We start from the raw sequence: 14,225 nt of genomic DNA on the forward strand, positions 1-14,225 counted from the left end.
TCAAATTTGATTTGATGATGTGCAGAATGAAAACTTACAGTGAAATGCTTACTTACAAGGCCTGGGAACCATACTCAGCCGACAAAGAAATATAAACACAGATTTCACACCCTGACCTACCAAATAGAGCAATTAAAGGATCTCTAAGGTCAGGGCGTGACACCTACCCTTTAGCTCAGTCAGATGTTGCCTGTAATCCATGGCTTCTGGTTGGGTATGTACGTACGGCTACTGTGGGGGGGGACGTTATCGACGCACTTATTGATGAAGCCAGTGACTGATGTGGTGTACTCCCCAATGCCATCAGAAGAATCCCGGAACATATGCCAGTCTGTGCTAGCAAAACAGTCCTGTAGTTTAGCATCTGCTTCATCAAACCACTTTTTTATAGACCAAGTCACTGTTGCTTCCTGCTTTAGTTTTTGCTTGTAAGTAAGAATCAGGAGGATAGCATTATGGTCAGATTTGACAAGTGGAGGGCGAGCTTTGTATGTGTCTCTGCTTTGGAGTAAATGTGGTCTAGAGTTTTTTTCCCTCTGGTTGCACATTTAGAAATGAGGTGAAATGGATTTAAGTTCCCCTGAATTAAAGCCTCTGTCCACTAGGAGCGCTGCTTCTGGAGAAGTGTTTTCCTGTTTGCTTATTGTCACGACTTCCGCCGAAGTCGGTCTCTCTCCTTGTTCAGGCGGCGTTCAGCGGTCAACGTCACCGGCCTTCTAGCCATCGCCGATCCACTTTTCATTTTCCATTTGCTTTGTCTTTGTTTTACACACCTGGTTTCAATCCCCCAATTACTTGTTCATTATTTAACCCTCTGTTCCCCCATAGATTTTTGTGAGTGATTGTTTGTATGTATATGGTCCGTTATTGTGGGCTAGTTTATTGTGTTGTATATATTTGTATTCTTGAGTAAAGAATGTTCATTACTCATATCTGCTGTCCTGCGCCTGACTCCTCCACACCAGCTACACACAGGCCGATTACACTTATGGCCTCATACAGCTCATTGAGTGAGGACTTAGTGCCAGCATCGGTTTGTGGTGGTAAATAGAAGCTACGAAAAATATAGATGACAACTCTCTTTTTAAATAGTGTGGTCTACAGCTTATCATGATATACTCTACCTCAGTCGAGCAAAACCTTGAGACTTCCTTAATATTAGATTTTGTGCACCAGCTGTTGTTTACAAATATACACAGACCGCTACCGCTTGTCTTACCGGAGGTAGCTGTTCTATAATGCCGATGCAGCGTAAATCCCGCCAGCTGTATTTTATCCATGTCGTCGTTCAGCCACGACTCGGTGAAACATAAGATATTACAGTTTTAGTCCCATTGGTAGGATATTCGTGATCGTATTTAGTCTATTTTGTTATCCAATGATTGTACGTGGTCTAATAGGACTGATGGTAGAGGCAGATTACCCACTCGCCATCGGATCCTTACAAGGCACCTCGACCTACGTCCCCGATATCTCCATCTCTTTCTCATTTGAATGATGGACATGTTGGCCTTGTCGGGTGTCTGAAGTAAATCCTTTTGCATCCGACTCGTTGAAGAATCAAGAGGACATCTAGATGGTTATCAGTATTAGTTATTTCTTGTGTAAACTGCTAACATACTTTAAATAAAATAATGTGAGAGAAAATAATTGCCATGTACTGCCAGCGACAACACCATGATACCCAGTAGGAAGCACTTCAAGTCATTACCCCTCACTCAAAGTTGAATAGGAACACCACTCCAACTTGAAAGGATTGGCTAAGGGAGGGTATTTGGATTGAGCTATAGAGCTAGGCATGCACATGGACACACACACACACACACACACACACACACACACACACACACACACACACACACACACACACACACACACACACACACACACACACACACACACACACACACACACACACACACACACACACCATTGTGGGGCACCATTGTGGCTTTCTGCTTGAGCACAGCAGCAATCGTCTGCAGCTCAGTGGGGCTATCGTGTTCACAGGCTTTCCATAACCAGCTCACATTACATAAGACCTGTGTTACACAGCCTGGTGTGTTAGCCAGGCCTGTGTGTGTATTTGGGGGGGGGGGGGTTCTCTGCATCTGTGTGTGTGGATTAACAGCCTGGCTGGAAGGTGTGAAGATGTTAATTACGGCTAACGAGCCATGCCTTTGGCTGCGAGGGGATCTTGACATATGTCCTCCACCGGACACATTTCACCACAGCACTAATGAGCCTCTCTTAAAAGAATGGAAACAGCCAAGAAGGCTTTTACAATTTCCCTTCACTGTTGAGCGATGAGGTAGCTACATCAGGTCTGCTTAGTCAGGGTCTGCTGGCTGTATTATATGCGACACATTTGAATTACTTTGTGTGTGTGTGTGTGTGTTAGCTTTAGTGTTGCCCTCGAAAGCATTCCACAGGGATGCTGGCCCATGTTGACTCCAATGCTTCCCACAGTTGTGTCAAGTTGGCTGGGTGTCCTTTTTTTGTGGTGGACCATTCTTGATACACAAGGGAAACTGTTGAGTGTGAAAAACCCATTACCGTTCTTGACACCGGTGCACCTGTCGCCTACTACCATACCACGTTCAAAGGCCACGTTCAAAGGCCACCATACCACGTTCAAAGGCCACCATACCACGTTCAAAGGCACTTTAATATTTTGTTTTGCTCATTCAAGCTCTGAATGCCACACATACACAATCCATGTCTCAATTGTCCCAAGGCTTAAAACTCATTATTTAACCTGTCTGCTCCCCTTCATCTACACCGATTGAAGTGGATTTAACAAGTGACATCAATAGAGATCATAGCTTTCACCTGGTCAGTCTATGTCATGGAAAGAGCAGGTTTTCCTAATGTTTTGTAAACTCAGTGTACTATATGCTGAGCGTGTGTGTGTGTGTGTGTGTGTGTGTGTGCTGGCTCTGAGTGTGACCCTGTCTCTGGGCCCATGTGCCCCCTGCTACAGTGACATTGGGGGGCTTCTGCAGTGACCCATTGGATTAGGCGAGGAGCAGTGTGCTGGAAAGCAGGCAGCTGAGTGATATACTGTGTGTGTTAAAGTAAGGAGCGTTAAGTGGAACACAAGCCAACGGCAGTAAAAGACCCAATATATCTGACAGGGGCTGGCTGTTCAACAGTATATCCCCTCCCAGGCCCTGCCGTGCACACGCACACGCCTGTAGGCAGGTTATCCCTCTCAAGCCTTGGGTGTGTGTGTGTGTGTGTGTGTGTGTGTGTGTGTGTGTGTGTGTGTGTGTGTGTGTGTGTGTGTGTGTGTGTGTGTGTGTGTGTGTGTTTGGATCCAGGCTTAGAGTGACCCTATGAACTGATTTATGTTTGGATTCCCCTCTATCCCCCCTCAGATGCTGGGTGGGCCTGAGCATGGAATATGAACTATTAAACCATTTAATAAAGTCTGCTTCGCACATGGCTGACAAATTACATCACCCATTAACTGATAGCCTTCCACAGGGGCTTAGAGCAATGAGGAGATAGAGAAAGAGAGGTGGTCCCAAGAGATATTGAACTATTCAAATGTAGATTTAGCCAGAGTGACGTGGACTATTGTGGAACACTGAGGAATACTTCAATAACGGTGGTTCATGTGTGGAAAAAAGAGTGATATGGATTTCTAGTGACATGCCTCAGGATTCAGGAAGGAGGAAAAATGTGTAGCAGACCACTGAGGGGAAATTAGGTAGTGTTTTAAGAATCATGTTTGTGTCATATTCAGTCACAAGGAATTATGTCATATTTGATAACCGGGACGTCATTTCTGTAATGTGGCACGGTAGCCGGAGTCCAGTTATTATTATGGGATCTCTTGAGCCATCATGAAAATGTTTTCCAACTCCCGCCAGCTCATATTCATAGTTCACACATCCCCAAACATTTGTGAAAACATCTATATAAGCGTGGCTTTGTGACCAAATGTGTATGTGAGAACAGCTGAGGCCTCATAAACCTTGAGAAAAGAATAACAGTGAAGCAGCATTCACACAGTGGAGTACCATTTACATGGGCTGTGCTCATAAAGTACCAAATGGAATAAAACAAAGTAAAACATGGCTGGACTTGTCCAATAAACGCGTATTCTTGTTTTCCGTTGTTCTAAAATGTTTTCTGTTGCCTGCCCTAATGAACACGACCCTGGTGTAAACTATGAGACTCAACAGGAGTTCAGTCAGAGACATCGCTGCTCAGTCGGAGAACCCGCCAAAGCAATGTTCACTCAGCATCTTTGTTTACAATCTACTGTCCGCTCACATGCTGCTTCTAGTTCTCTGAATAAGCAGTTACTGTACCTGTGAGGGGAGTCTACCTACTAGTGGTAGAAGGTCTTTACTATACCATAACCCTTATGTAATTTTATTTGACCATTGTACACAGACCTACTGTGTTAATACAGTACTGCAAAGCTGGTTGGATTGAATTGAGCTCACGGACTCAGTGAAGGACTCCATAGTAGAATCTATGGTTTAAAAAAAAAAGCAGCAGTCACTGATCGTTTCCTCAGCTGAGTGAAAGAGGGATGGAAGCTTCAGAGCAGGAGGTGAGAATGAATGAGAGATCTGTTTTTCTGGGAATCAGCAGCATGTTGGAGTGCACTGATAAACCCCCACCAAACCAACCCCCCTGGACAGCACCCCTCAGCCCTCCCCGAAGTGTTCCCCACTACACACACTCAAACACACATGCACACTTAAACACACATTTTAATTTATGTTTATTTTACCTTTATTTTACCAGGCTAGTCTCATTGAGATTAAAAAAGCAGCACACAACGTTTCAAACATTTACAACATAAAAACAAAGCACTACAGTTTAAAAACATCAGTTTACAGATATGCACACACACACACACACACACACACACACACACACACACACACACACACACACACACACACACACACACACACAACCTTCTGGTCAGGAAGGCCTGCTGCGAGCCCCCATGCTGGGACTCGAAAGGATAAATAGAGCTCTCTTCTCCCAATCCTCCACCTCCCCACCCCTCCATTCCTCTATCCCCTACCCCTCTACGCTGCACCCCTCTTCAACAGGATTTTTAGGGGGAGGGGTGTTTCCGCAAGTGCTCAAAATGAACCTGTACCAAACAGATCCTTAATCTAAACTGATTACAAATAGTAGTTTTGATTGGCAAACTACAGATTAACCACATTTCTCATAACACACAAAAAAAATCAGTTGTATTGAGTTATAGCTGATGTATTTTCTGATAAAGATAAATGGCCTACAGTATATACATATGTAAACAACAATCCAATATGTCCAATACACATACACATCCATTATTAACGGAACCCATGAAGACTATCAGATTGGTCTTTCTGGCATGCCTCGCCTTGGCTGTTTTCAATCCAGTTTGATCCAACTGGAGCTTGTCTGACTGATATTGGATTGTAGACTGGTCTGCCAAGCTGCTATGTTTTGCCAGATATGCAGTAAAATACTTCTTAAGCAATACACCTCGTGCAATAAAATGCCCAATGTAATAAAACAACCAGTACTAAACAGAATTGAACACACCTTCAGTATAACAAAATATCACACAGAAGACTTCTACTTTTAAAGCATTTAGGTTCTTGAAAAGCGCTATGAAAATACTATAGTATCATTACTTTAGAATAACAGAGGCCTACTGTAGTTTTAAGGTACCCACCCATTCAAAAGCCCAAAGATTATGTGGGTTTTTTCATAGGTTGGCTTTATACGTATATGCCAACCTCAATATCCATCACCACTTCCTTGTTACGTATATTCTCTCGTATGATAGTGATACTAACACGACTACTAAAACAACTAATATTACCAGTAATGGGGTATATTTTAAAAGCACCTTTCTACACGGCACAGGTTGTTTTCCTTTCCCACCTGCTGTGTCTACTGACATCCTATAGGTTTTGAAAACAACAAACCAAGCAGGGTTGCTGTAGTCTCCGCTCTTCTCTCTGCTCCTAGTGTGTGTGTGTGTGTGTGTGTGTGTGTGTGTGTGTGTGTGTGTGTGTGTGTGTGTGTGTGTGGAAGGAACTTATCAAACAACTTTATCGGTTTACGAGGTGTGGGTTTTTCAGACGCTATGTACCTCTAACGCTCGGTTAGCAAATCTTTCAGGAATCGAGGCATTATTAAAACATTCACACAGCATCTGTCAGACGGTTAATAATAATAGTATTATTATTCAGAGAAAACGTTGGTCACCAAGTCTTTCTAGTGTCTGTTGTCCGTAGTGATGTCACAGCACAGTAATCATGGGGGATCTGTCCTCCGCTATAGGCTTAGGGGGGATAACCTGAGTGGAACCCTCTCACTAACACTATCGATCATCAGAGCTTTGCAGGATTATCATGCCTTCCCCTATACCACAACTACACACAGCCCAGACACAAACGTGCACACAGCCGCACACTCACAGATGCACAAATGTACACACACACACACATTTGTTTGAATGCATACATACACACAACACACAGACACACATACACAGCGCCGTTGCCACGGTCTGAGTTTTAGTGAGGTCTGAAGGGGAAATTTAAAGAAAGTTGAAGCTCATTTACGGCATTTCTGTAAAATTTTATTTCTGAGGTCTATGCTGATTTATTTTGATTTTCCCATGATGTCCATTAAAGAGGCACTGAGTTTGAAGGTAATCCTTGAAATACATCCACAGGTACACCTCCAATTTACTCAAATTATGTCAATTAGCCTATCAGAAGCTTCTAAAGCCATGACATAATTTTCAGGAATTTTCCAAGCTGTTTAAAGGCACAATCAACTTAGTGTATGTAAACTTCTGACCCACTGGAATTGTGATGAAGTGAATTACAAGTGAAATAATCTGTCTGTAAACAATTGTTGGAAAAATTACTTGTGTCATGCACAAAGTAGAAATTTGTGGTGTGGTTGAAAAATGAGTTTTAACCTAAATGTATGTAAACTTCCGACTTCAGCTGTAGCTGATATGGCTGACTTGCATAAACTAATGTGCTTTCTACTGACAATTGACATGTACAAACTATGGCATAAGGGGATGACCAGAGGATCAGAGGCAATCCGTAATTTCGATTAACACATTAATGAGCGAGCAAGGACTGATCTAGTCAATATAACTATTTGAAATGTACAGCGACTGAATTCAGAACATGGGCCGTTCTTATAGTATTCTACCTGTACACTAAGTCAGAACCGTAGGATAAATAAAGCAGTCATTTAAGCAAACAATGGAAGCTCTTACAATATTCAATGATTACATGTATCTAAATCAGGCTTTAGGCTAAATATGCACCACCAAGTCAGAACAGTAGGCTAAGTTATGAGGGTAAAAGGGGACCAAATTATTAGGGTGAGGCACATGGGCTACTAACAGCTTACTTCACAACATACACTTAGTGTTACTTTCTTATCTCCCTGGCATATTACATCATTTCTGCAGCAGCATACAATACCTTTTTGGATTAACCTTGTAGTGCTGTGATCACTTGAACAGGAAGGTGGCGCGGCAGTCCTTGGTGGGCATATTTTGTAATCAAAATCTGGCGTTCTCTGGATTTATGGTGCTTCCAAGAGAACTGGGAACTCAGGCAAAACATATGGTTGAATCATGTTGTCAGTGATCTTCATGTCGGAGCTCTAGAAAGAGGCAGAGTTCCCAATTTGGAATTTGGAGTTGGATTACCATTCAAAATGTATTTTCCCAGTTGGAGTTTTTTTCAAAGTTCCTAGTTGTCTTGAACTCACTGAAGTCTGAGATTTCGCAGTTCCGTATTTCCAGTTGTTTTGAACATGACAGAAGTTATGCTGGATTGACAGCATGGCCAATGTATTCAAACTTTTATGGTCCATGGTGTTGAATGTTTATCCTTTTAAACTTGGAAAAGAGTCCCTTAAACCCAGACATGGACCACACAACTACTCCACTGAATAGCAGGCTAATGATTGCTTTGCTTGCAGTTAGCCACTGATTCATTTCAAACCACTTATTATTGAATTTGCAATTTCCAACCTATGTAATGTTTATGTCGAATGGTTTATGAGCACCGATACGTTTTATCTATAATTTCTCTTCATCATTTGACAAGGATTGAAAAGGATTTGCCAGTAGATTGTCAACTTGATTCACGATGTTGACTGCTTGCTTGCTAGCTAAGATTTTGAAAGTATGATGATGACACGATCAGTCCAATCAAAGCTAAGGTAGATATAACGCAATTTGACGTAATTTTATCTTTGGCCAATGACCTTTAGCCTTCTTGGATGGGCACTTCTAATGTAACACTATAGCAGCACCTAAGGGGCTTGAAATCTACTATAGTAGAAAAGTTTAGGCTAACTATTCTATTGGTCAGCTTGTTGAGAAATAAATTGCCTATTCAAAACAGACTCTGGGACAGTTGTGGGAGGATCCCCAAATTCACCCAACCAGTAGACCTAGGCTACATAAAAAAAAGTTAAAAGCAATGAGTCTGATGCAACAGATCAGAACATTTATCTTAAAATGTTAATCAACTATTATTTCTTCTCATTATCGTCTAAGCGCAGAAATACGAACAAGCAGGGTTGAAAAATCTGGCTTCCAAAAAACGACGGGAGAGAGAATATTTCACAAAGGAAGGTGGGTGTAGTCCGTGAATGGTGGAAATTAACCTGTTAGCTTAGTTCATAGTAAAAAGGGCTACTTTTGCTCCCCTAACATTAGTTACTTAATATCTTCACAGAAAATTCTGTGTTTACATTTCACTCCTCTTTTAGCCAACATTTAATCAATGTAGGCAAACATTTAGCAAGCTATTTATACTAAATCAGTTGTCCGTGCCCCTGCCTGGTGTCAGGCCCAACAGATGCAGCTTCAGGCTCAGCAGCCCTGTCTCCCCATCCCCATACCCCTGAACCAGCCCTGCTCCCCATCCCCACCCCCCTGAACCAGCCCTGTCTCCCCATCCTCATCCCCCTAAACCAGCCCTGTCTCCCCATCCCTATACCCCTGAACCAGCCCTGTCTCCCCATCCCCACAGCCCTGAACCAACCCTGTATCCCCATACCCCTGAACCAGCCCTGTCTGCCCATCCCCATACCCCTGAACCAACCCTGTCTCCCCATCCCCATACCCCTGAACCAACCCTGTATCCCCATACCCCTGAACCAGCCCTGTCTCCCCATCCCTATACCCCTGAACCAACCCTGTCTCCCCATCCCCATCCCCATCCCCATACCCCTGAACCAGCCCTGTCTCCCCATCCCCATACCCCTGAACCAGCCCTGTCTCCCCATCCCCATACCCCTGAACCAGCCCTGTCTCCCCATCCCCATACCCCTGAACCAGCCCTGTCTCCCCATCCCCATACCCCTGAACCAGCCCTGTCTCCCCATCCCCATACCCCTGAACCAGCCCTGTTTCCCCATACCCATGAACCAGCCCTGTCTCCCCATCTCCATACCCCTGAACCAACCCTGTATCCCCATACCCCTGAACCAGCCCTGTCTGCCCATCCCCATACCCTGAACCAGCCCTGTCTCCCCATCCCCATACCCTGAACCAGCCCTGTCTCCCCATCCCCATACCCCTGAACCAGCCCTGTCTCCCCATCCCCATACCCTTGAACCAGCCCTGTCTCCCCATATCCATACCCCTGAACCAGCCCTGTCTCCCCATCCCCATACCCCTGAACCAGCCCTGTCTCCCCATCCCCATACCCTTGAACCAGCCCTGTCTCCTCATCCCCATACCCCTGAACCAGCCCTGTCTCCCCATCTCCATACCCCTGAACCAGCCCTGTCTCCCCATCTCCATACCCATGAACCAGCCCTGTCTGCCCATCCCCATACCCTGAACCAGCCCTGTCTCCTCATCCCATACCCCTGAACCAGCCCTGTCTCCCCATCCCCATACCCCTGAACCAGCCCTGTCTCCCCATCCCCTCCCCATCCCCATACCCCTGAACCAGCCCTGTCTCCCCATCCCCATACCCTGAACCAGCCCTGTCTCCCATCCCCATACCCTTGAACCAGCCATGTCTCCTCATCTCCATACCCCTGAACCAGCCCTGTCTCCCCATCTCCATACCCATGAACCAGCCCTGTCTCCCCATCCCCATACCCTGAACCAGCCCTGTCTCCTCATCTCCCCATCCCCATACCCATGAACCAGCCCTGTCTCCCATCTCCATACCCCTGAACCAGCCCTGTCTCCCCATCCCCATACCCTGAACCAGCCCTGTCTCCCCATCCCCATACCCCTGAACCAGCCCTGTCTCCCCATCCCCATACCCCTGAACCAGCCCTGTCTCCCCATCCCCATACCCCTGAACCAGCCCTGTCTCCTCATCCCCATACCCCTGAACCAGCCCTGTCTCCCCATCCCCATACCCTGAACCAGCCCTGAACCAGAACCAGCCCTGTCTCCCCATCCCCATACCCTGAACCAGCCCTGTCTCCCCATCTCCATACCCCTGAACCAGCCCTGTCTCTCCCATCTGAACCAGCCCTGTCTCCCCATCCCATACCCCTGAACCAGCCCTGTCTCCCCATCCCCATACCCCTGAACCAGCCCTGTCTCCCCATCCCCATACCCCTGAACCAGCCCTGTCTCCCCATCCCCATACCCCTGAACCAGCCCTGTCTCCCCATCCCCATACCCCTGAACCAGCCCTGTCTCCCATCCCCATACCCTTGAACCAGCCCTGTCTCCTCATCTCCATACCCCTGAACCAGCCCTGTCTCCCCATCTCCATACCCATGAACCAGCCCTGTCTCCCCATCCCCATACCCTTGAACCAGCCCTGTCTCCTCATCTCCCCATCCCCATACCCTTGAACCAGCCCTGTCTCCTCATCCCATACCCTGAACCAGCCCTGTCTCCCCATCTCCCCCATGAACCACCCCTGTCTCCCCCATCCCCATACCCCTGAACCAGCCCTGTCTCCCATCCCTATACCCCTGAACCAACCCTGTCTCCCCATCCCCATCCCCATACCCCTGAACCAGCCCTGTCTCCCCATCCCCATACCCCTGAACCAGCCCTGTCTCCCCATCCCCATACCCCTGAACCAGCCCTGTCTCCCCATCCCCATACCCCTGAACCAGCCCTGTCTCCCCATCCCCATACCCCTGAACCAGCCCTGTCTCCCCATCCCCATCCCCATGAACCAGCCCTGTTTCCCCATACCCATGAACCAGCCCTGTCTCCCCATCTCCATACCCCTGAACCAACCCTGTATCCCCCATACCCCTGAACCAGCCCTCTGCCCATCCCCATAGCCCTGTCTCCCCATCCCCTGAACCAGCCCTGTCTCCCCATCCCCATACCCCTGAACCAGCCCTGTCTCCCCATCCCCATACCCCTGAACCAGCCCTGTCATATCCATACCCCTGAACCAGCCCTGTCTCCCCATCCCCATACCCCTGAACCAGCCCTGTCTCCCCATCCCCATACCCTTGAACCAGCCCTGTCTCCCCATCCCCTACCCCTGAACCAGCCCTGTCTCCCATCCCATACCCCTGAACCAGCCCTGTCTCCCCATCTCCATACCCATGAACCAGCCCTGTCTGCCCATCCCCATACCCCCTGAACCAGCCCTGTCTCATCTCCATACCCCTGAACCAGCCCTGTCTCCCCATCATACCCCTGAACCAGCCCTGTCTCCCCATCCCCATACCCTGAACCAGCCCTGTCTCCCCATCCCCATACCCCTGAACCAGCCCTGTCTCCCCATCCCCATACCCCTGAACCAGCCCTGTCTCCCCATCCCCATACCCCAGCCATGTACTCATCTCCATACCCTGAACCAGCCCTGTCTCCCCATCTCCATACCCATGAACCAGCCCTGTCTCCCCATCCCCTACCCTTGAACCATCCCCATCTCCCCATCCCCCCCTGAACCAGCCCTGTCTCCTCATCTCCATACCCCTGAACCAGCCCTGTCTCCCCATCCCATACCCCTGAACCAGCCCTGTCTCCCCATCCCCATACCCCTCTCTCCCATCCCCATACCCCTGAACCAGCCCTGTCTCCCCATCCCCATACCCCTGAACCAGCCCTGTCTCCTCATCCCCATACCCTGAACCAGCCCTGTCTCCCCATCCCCATACCCCTGAACCAGCCCTGTCTCCCCATCTCCATACCCATGAACCAGCCCTGTCTCCCCATCCCCATACCCCTGAACCAGCCCTGTCTCCCCATCTCCATACCCATGAACCAGCCCTGTCTCCCCATCTCCATACCCCTGAACCAGCCCTGTCTCCCCATCTCCATACCCCTGAACCAGCCCTGTCTCCCCATCCCCATACCCCCTGAACCAGCCCTGTCTCCCATCCCCATACCCTGAACCAGCCCTGTCTCCCCATCCCCATACCCTTGAACCAGCCCTGTCTCCCATCCCCATACCCCTGAACCAGCCCTGTCTCCCATCCCCATACCCTTGAACCAGCCCTGTCTCCTCATCTCCATACCCTGAACCAGCCCTGTCTCCCCATCTCCATACCCATGAACCAGCCCTGTCTCCCCATCCCCATACCCTTGAACCAGCCCTGTCTCCTCATCTCCCCATCCCCATACCCCTGAACCAGCCCTGTCTCCCCATCTCCATACCCATGAACCAGCCCTGTCTCCTCATCTCCATACCCCTGAACCAGCCCTGTCTCCCCATACCCCTGAACCAGCCCTGTCTCCCCATCCCCATACCCCTGAACCAGCCCTGTCTCCCCATCTCCATACCCATGAACCAGCCCTTTTCCCAAATGAAGTTGGAGGTGATCAGCATTGTGTTAAATGACATGTCAGTTGGCATAATTGCAGGTACTGCAATGTATTGAGGACAGGAATGTGATTCTCCAGTCAGGAAAAATCTCACTTGAAACAGAGGCAGCCAATATCAGAGCATTTAAGGAAGAGATGCAGGCTCCTAGAGATGGATGGGAGTCTCTCCTCTCTGAGGCAACACCGATTGCTACACAAATGGATGTTGCACCTCATTTTAGCAAGGAACACAGCCGCCAGAGGAAAAGGAAGAGATTCCATGATGAGACCTCACAAGAGGAGACAGCTCAGGACAGTGCAGCAACGGTGTTTCAGAACACAGTGTTTTTTATTGCCATGGACAACATCATAAGTGACTTGGACACCAGGTTCCACACCACTGCAAAAATGGTAGAATACTGCAGTTCTGAAAGTTGGGCAGAACAGTGAGGATAAAGTACCTTCTGTGTGCCAACCACTGGTCATGAAATATTCCAGAGATATTACACCTGAGTTTCAAAATGAAGTAAGACACCTGAACGCTGTATATGCTGCCACTTTCCCCCCTAACCTGTCCCCTCTTGGTCTCCTGAATGCAATTTGTAAGATGCAGCTGCAATGCAATTTTGGAGAAGTGTGCATTGCTTTACGTATATTTTGCACACTGCCTGTGATTGTTGCTGGTGGTGAGGGAGCTTTCAGTAATCTAAAACGGATTTAAAAAACTATTGGAGGTCCACTATGTCCCAGGACAGGCTTTGCAGTCTTGCTATGCTGTCCATTGAAAGTCAATTAGCTAGAAAGCTGGACTTCAAAAATGTAATCAGTGACTTTGATAGCAAGAAGGCTCGGCGCTGGGCTCTTGGTGAGTAAGGCTGAGCAAGGGCCAGTGATAACTGTTAAACGGCATGGCTATAGATATTGGATCACTACACACATGATGCCCACAGGCTGAGACTGAGAACAAGATATAAGTAATGGCTGGATTGCCATAACATTTGTTGTGGTCAATTAAGAACCCAAGTGGAAGAAACCTATTGATTTGGTGACCACTTGACCTTTCCTCTAGGGCCACCATCAGGCCTTTTCATTTCCTTTTTGTTTTCCATTTTCCATTTCCACTTTTACAGCTGCTTATTGTCTAGTTGGTATGTAATTCTTAGCTCAAAAGTCTGCTGATGATTTTTTTATTTAGTTTGTTATATAATTCTATAGATGATACTGTTAATTCATTTTTATTGAAGAGATCAATGTATATTTAAATTATATTTATTTTAAGTTATTCATTAATGTTAAGAGAATTTTCCATTCAAGATTTTTTTTCATGACATTTAGACTAAAAGACGGCCTTTAGCACATTTCTTACAGAGGCTATCAGTCTTGCATCAAATAGCGAATTCCACTGTATGCAGAATGTTGCATGCATGACTGCACAGTGTTATATTTTCAC

This window comes from Oncorhynchus nerka, linkage group LG25, assembly GCF_034236695.1.
Source record: "Oncorhynchus nerka isolate Pitt River linkage group LG25, Oner_Uvic_2.0, whole genome shotgun sequence".
Lineage (NCBI taxonomy): Eukaryota > Metazoa > Chordata > Actinopteri > Salmoniformes > Salmonidae > Oncorhynchus > Oncorhynchus nerka.